Consider the following 6416-nt stretch of genomic DNA (forward strand, 5'->3'; position numbering starts at 1 on the left):
ACGGTGGCCAAAACACTGTATTCTTAAAAAAAATAGGGAAGCATTCACAATTAATTTGAAATTTTGTTTGAGCTTGCTATTATAATCACGAACAACATACCAAAATTTAAGGTTGGTCTGTAATGTGGTTCACGAGATATCATGCTCACTGTAAACGATATCAAAATATTGCTATTCAAGTACAAAAGCTGCAGTTTCGAGAATTTTGAATGAAAAATCATGGTTTTTTGCAAGCACATCAAAACATGTACTATTTGATACTCTAAAAAAATGTTAGAGCAAAAAATAAAGTTAATTAAACATGAACGATTAGTGTAATAAGAAATGTCATATCACACTGTTAGGTGGATACAATCAATTTGTGAAATTCGAATTCAGCGACGCAAAATTTACTAAAGAAATCAAGTTTAGTAACGATATTTGCATTTCATATATTTATGACCACTGTGCACTGTGGGTTTTTGCGGTTTTTATTCGTCTCGAATGAAAATTTGAACTTTGGGCTAGATACCTGTCTTTAATTTCTGCACAAGCTGCTGGCCAACACCTTTGGCTGCTTTTTTCTAGTATCTGGTCATTGAAATAGCATCCTTAGCCATGTTTCCATTCTATATATTTGTAGAGTGTGTCGTGTGGAATTCCGGGCAGTTTGGGGAGTTCATATTCTCAATGACGTTGACATCATTATCCCGGAACTGCTATTGCGCATTCTTACTGAAGTGGCTACTCACCAAATCCGCAAAAAATTTGGGAGGGCCCCGGGGAGACTTAATTTAGCACTAGACCACTTTAAGATAATCGTAGATGTATAACTCGGTTCATATTGTAGATTGTGATGAAAATCGGAGCTTTGTGGCGATAACTGCAAATTTACTGCCAGATCATACACTTTTTCCGGCAAACTTGTCTGCAACAACAATTTTATACTTCTTGGAAACATGTGATCTTTGGCAGCATAAAGCTTTTGTTCCGGAAGCTGTTTAAAGTCAAATTTTCATTATCCTTTCAGATGCATTTTTTTATTTGTTCAGATCCTGATCATACATCTCTCTGACCGGCGTTTTAACCATAACGTTTTGCTTTATGGCCAGCTCGATTGTTTGATAGCCCTATATTTGAAGAAAACGACGACACAATGGCACCTTCAGGGCAGCAGACAAACATTACATGAAATCTGTTGTACTGCACATATAAATGTTTGGTCATTGTTTATCATCATACTCGGGTTTTCATTTCTTTTGTGCAGAATAAATTCCTTCTTTTTCCATCGCGTGAGAATTTATGAAAACATTAACTGTTTTCAAAATTTTTGCACATTGTAAGCAAATTGCAGTCAAAAAATTTCAGAACCGACCGCAAAAAGCTCATAACGATTCTACATTCATAGAGTTTCAAATGTTTCTAATTTAGTTTTTTTTTTAATTTTTAGAATGTATGTTGGGAAAATTTTATTAAAAAATCAGAATGGATCTTAACGTACGAGCTATTTCAATTTTAATAGGACGGATTTTTTTAGCTTCATTTTATGATATCTATTTTTAGGTATGTGAATGGCGTAGATTTTCACCTAAAATTACTTTTTCAATTTAAAAAAAATCTCTATTTATAGTATTGGGTGAATCTCTAATAAATTTATAAGCAAAATAAAGACAAACAAAAACTTTTGAGCAACTCGAGAATCAAGTAGAAAATAGAAAATTTTATTTCTGTAGGAAAACATTCAAAAACACTTGTTAGTGGTCCAAAATACATATAGAAAACATAGTTAGGAAAGAAATAAATATTTTTTTCGTGAACCAGTGCTATTTATAGCGATTGGGTATTTGATGCGAACCATGAATACATTAGACATTTCCAAGGAGCCATTTTCCAGTTACGCTCCACACACATATTTTGTTCGATTGCATACCTCCAGTGAGAGCAAAGCTTTCCCCAAAAGTTAACGACGCCTTACAGGTTGTCTACTGATCTCTTTAACGAGTCTCTCTCCTGCACGCTACATGCCCAAAACTGTCCCAAACATTTTAAACTGTCTCTAACATGCTAGTCCATAGTTAACCAACCTTATGCGCCCTTGTCATGATCGTCCTTTTCAGCGGCTTTCAGCTCACTACACTGCACAGTAGATCCACTCCATACAAAAGCTGGACAAAACCTCAAAAGTAGTTAAAAATGTCTGAAAATATCATCTAAGGGTAATTTTGGTACGCTGAACTCGATTTTGATTAAATTAGGACGCTAAAATGAAAATTAGACAGCCTAGGGTGGTTCTAAAAGTTTTTTTTTAAATTTCGCAAAAAGTGAATTTTATTAACTTCTCAAAACAGATACTTCGTAAGTGAACAGAAACATTTTGATTTCCTAGGGTAGTCCTTAGTAACGAGTTAGCTAGGGTGGTTCCAATTTATCGAAATCTGGAGAAAATGATGTAATTTTATACATTTGTTTGTAGATCTGCAGTCCAATCTGAATACCACCGTAGGAAAAGTCATTCCTTCATAGCTCTTTAAGAGATAATCCTCACGTACTAATTTGTGAAGTATGCGTTTAGAATAGTTATGAAAAATAGCATATCTTAAGGTGTTTGATAGAATGCCTTAAATTTTAGTTTTTTGGTTTATTTAATTATAGTTATCGTCACAGCTATTAAAAGATGACGGGTTTATTTGATTTTGATGAAGATCTCAAATCATGCTCTACTATGCTCTATTCACAGTTGCTCATACGATGCATGCTGCAGCTCAATACTTTTCCATTGATTTTCAATTCCAATGATGATATGAATATCTCTCCTTGTGGGTACTGACTTGGTTTTTCGTACGAAAATATCCTGACTATACTTTTCACTGTATGTGTATGCTTTAAAATAGAGACGCGAGCGTTTTTACATGAAGTTCTCGTCAATTTGGAAGTGAATTATTGAGGGAGATTTTGAATTTGCTTCTTGATTGTGATAGATTCAATAGAGTTTGCACTTGAAAATAAATGTTGCATTACATTAATTACAAAGAACACTTCCCACACTCACGTGTTTACCTTACATCGGTCACCAGTAAACCTAACGACCAATGCTTAACAAAGAGATAGGATTCATGGAAAGATATAATAATAGTTGCAGTTAGTTTGCCTCGTTGGCTTCTATATATTTGAATTTTTCTATACTGCAGATAACTGTGAAAATGTAGAAACACGAGTCATAGTTGCAAGACGGTTAAGGCATGCTTATATTTGTATCAAGGAAATCGCCCCAAACCCTGAATTTACATGCAGCGTTCAAAAAAAGAAATCCACCGGTGAATAATAATGCAAAACTTCATGAAATTAAAAAAGTACCACGCGTCTCCACGAAAATACTAATTTTACAAATGTTTAAATATCAACCTTTGACGCAAAACGGCGCAAGATGACTATGATTTTTGAAAACTAGATAAAATTCTACGTCAGTTGTACTAGATGAGATCCTTCAACACGCTTTTACCGATAAAGAGATGACACTCTGAATATAAATAAGTCCGCGTTAAACAATTTAGTTATATTGATTTTATTGGTAACTTTTGAATACTCATTATTTCTCAAATCGAAATACACCATTGAATTCCTGAGATGATTTTCTATTAGAAACGCCTATACGTGTTGTTAAATTATCATTGTAGTACCTATTAAAGCGAGATGAATTAGAATGAACAAAAACTTTTTGTCAATTCGAGTGACAAAAAGTTTTTGTTCATTCTAATTCATCTCTTGTTCATTCTAATTCATGCAGATTTTCAAGACCTTGTACGGTTCAAAAAAATGTAGCACTTATATTTTTCAATCGATTGACTCGAAAATTTGGCGAATACAGCTTTAGGTAATGTACATTTAAGAAAAAATATAAAAGGTATGAAAATCGACAACAAATTTTGGAGGTTTTGACCAGCCCGGCCCCACTGTGCACTGTTCTAACATATAACCAGTGACAATAAGCTCCTAGTCTGATTTTTCTCATTTGTTGCTCACATCGAACCAGTTTCCTCGTGTGTTTCCGATAGTCATGTGACTGCTGAACTGATCGCCTTATGAACTTGCTGCTACGTTGTGATCAGGCAATCTCTTGACGATCGTTCCCCAAAACTTTTTATCCTAAAGGTGGAATTATATATCTCATGCCTTCCAAGAAATAAGAAATTTAAACATATATTTTTTGGTATTAACTATTAAACTAAGATTACACTTGTAGCATGCTATAAAATTTCAACTTTTTTTGTCTTTGGTAGGAACAGGATTAAAATCTTCCAGACTATTTTTTTATTTTCTGCTGATAGGAGTCGTGCTGAGGCAGAGTTACTACGAAATGCTAAAATCTACCATGTTTCACGACAACAGCAAAGTCGTCCCGTTCTTTACCATGAGAACCGACAGCTTTCCTATCTGTATATTCCAAATCCTTTCATAACTAATTTTTTGTACCCTTTCCTACTTAGTAATTTCTAACTAATGTAACCTCGCTAGCATGAAAAAAGATAGAAGTAGAATAAGTTGAAATAACATCTATTTAGTTCCAAAAGTTTTTCTAAGATTATATTACTGTTCAGTTTTAGAAAAAAGGTGAAAGTTTCTCTTGTTCTCGCTTTCCATGTAATACCTCCTGGAATCACCATATATGCCTTTACCGACTGCATTAATCATTTGCAATAAAACGTTTATAATTTTTAGTCAAAGCAAAAAATGAAATTGATTACCATCAGCCTAACTCGGTAACCGAATCTTTGCTTCAGTTACCACTTCCTCTCGCCCTCCGCCTTATCTTGTTATCAATAAAGATTCCTGATTTCAACGAACTTGTGCCAACTAAGATAACATGGCTTTCTTAAACAAAATGAGATATGCAGTAAGTTTGACATGTTTCTCATATATTCTCAAGGTTATAATACCTATTAATTTTTTTTTAAAATTCTGGAACATTAGGGGGGGCTAAAGGCCCCCCTTGCCCCCCTTTGCGCACGCCAATGGTAACCTCACAAAACGAGTAAATTTCTAAACAAAGTGTGGTTATCGTCACACCATTCCATCCGCATTCGAATCCTAGCAGGCCACTCTAGAGACGACACATTATGAGGTCATCGTTGCTGCATTGCACACTCTACTCGATGACGCTTGTTTGAGAGAACTGTAGGTAACGCCACTCCGTAAATATGTGATAATCAATTTGCGAATATGACATATACAAAGGGATCCCTGCAGGCAACCACGGGGAGGACGATCGTTAATTTGTTAATTCAGTGGCGTAGCCAGGGGGGGGGGGGGTTTGGGGGTTAAACCCCCCCCCCCCCCAAACCAAAATTAATTGGAATGAAAAAAAAAATTGATGCTGACGAATTTAATTTAATATTCCACAAAATATTTTTGGAAAAATATTCTCTGATCACTACATTGAGAACTGTGTTTAAAGCGTCATGAGAACTTTTGGAAAATTGTGGGAAGGGGATCTTGTAACTTATCTCTTAGCCAAAATCCCACAGTTGTCAAATTACGTCAATGTAAAATAAAATAACTATCTGAATTATTATGAGCTCATTTTGAGAAAGATGCTTCAAAATATGGATTAGAGACAATTTTTCGAATGGGAATCTAAATTTGAATAGGTTGATTGCATATAAAACATAAGCTTGTTTACCGAAAACTTACATACATTTCAACATTTGCTGAAAATGTATTTTTTTAGATTGTGTAGAGTTTAGACAACAATTCAATATGGTTAACAACAAGAATAACATTTCAGAAACTAGTTGAAAGCTGATGTAATTTTGTCTCTAGCAGGTCAGGATCGGTTTTATGAGCATTGGTTTTTTGTTGTATTATCAACTATATGAATAGCCTCTTAGTAGGATGCAATGAATGGCGTACTAAAATTTTGTGTGCTACGTACTAGTACTGCAAGTTGTGAGGTTGACTAATGAAGAAAAGTAAAATTAATGCTCAATAAATTTTTAACGGTCACGATCACATTCATTCGAAACTGCCAAATTTCGATGTTAAGTAACATTGAAGAATTTCAAAACGTAAAACTGTTCATCTGCTGATAGAATAATTTTGACGGTTAATCCTCCTAGAAGTAATTATAGACAAGAATTACTCTTCAACCAAATTTGGGTCGAGACTTAATGTCTTCAGCAAAGTTTTCGAAAGTGCTATTTCAAACAACTTTGTCAAAGACATAAATATCCCACATATTCAGAGTATCGAAATATAGTAGTAGAAAACCTTTACAACAAGCTATTCTGAAATTACTGTATTTGATAAATCTCTTCTGCGGTAATTAAATAATAAATTCACATTGCGTTCAAGGTGCCTTTGAAGCTTACACAATAATTCCCAGATATTAAAAGGACTCAAAAACACAAAGAGTGATTCCATTTTCAGGAGCTAGCATCAAT

The sequence above is a fragment of the Topomyia yanbarensis genome, chromosome 3 (assembly GCF_030247195.1).
Source record: "Topomyia yanbarensis strain Yona2022 chromosome 3, ASM3024719v1, whole genome shotgun sequence".
NCBI lineage: Eukaryota > Metazoa > Arthropoda > Insecta > Diptera > Culicidae > Topomyia > Topomyia yanbarensis.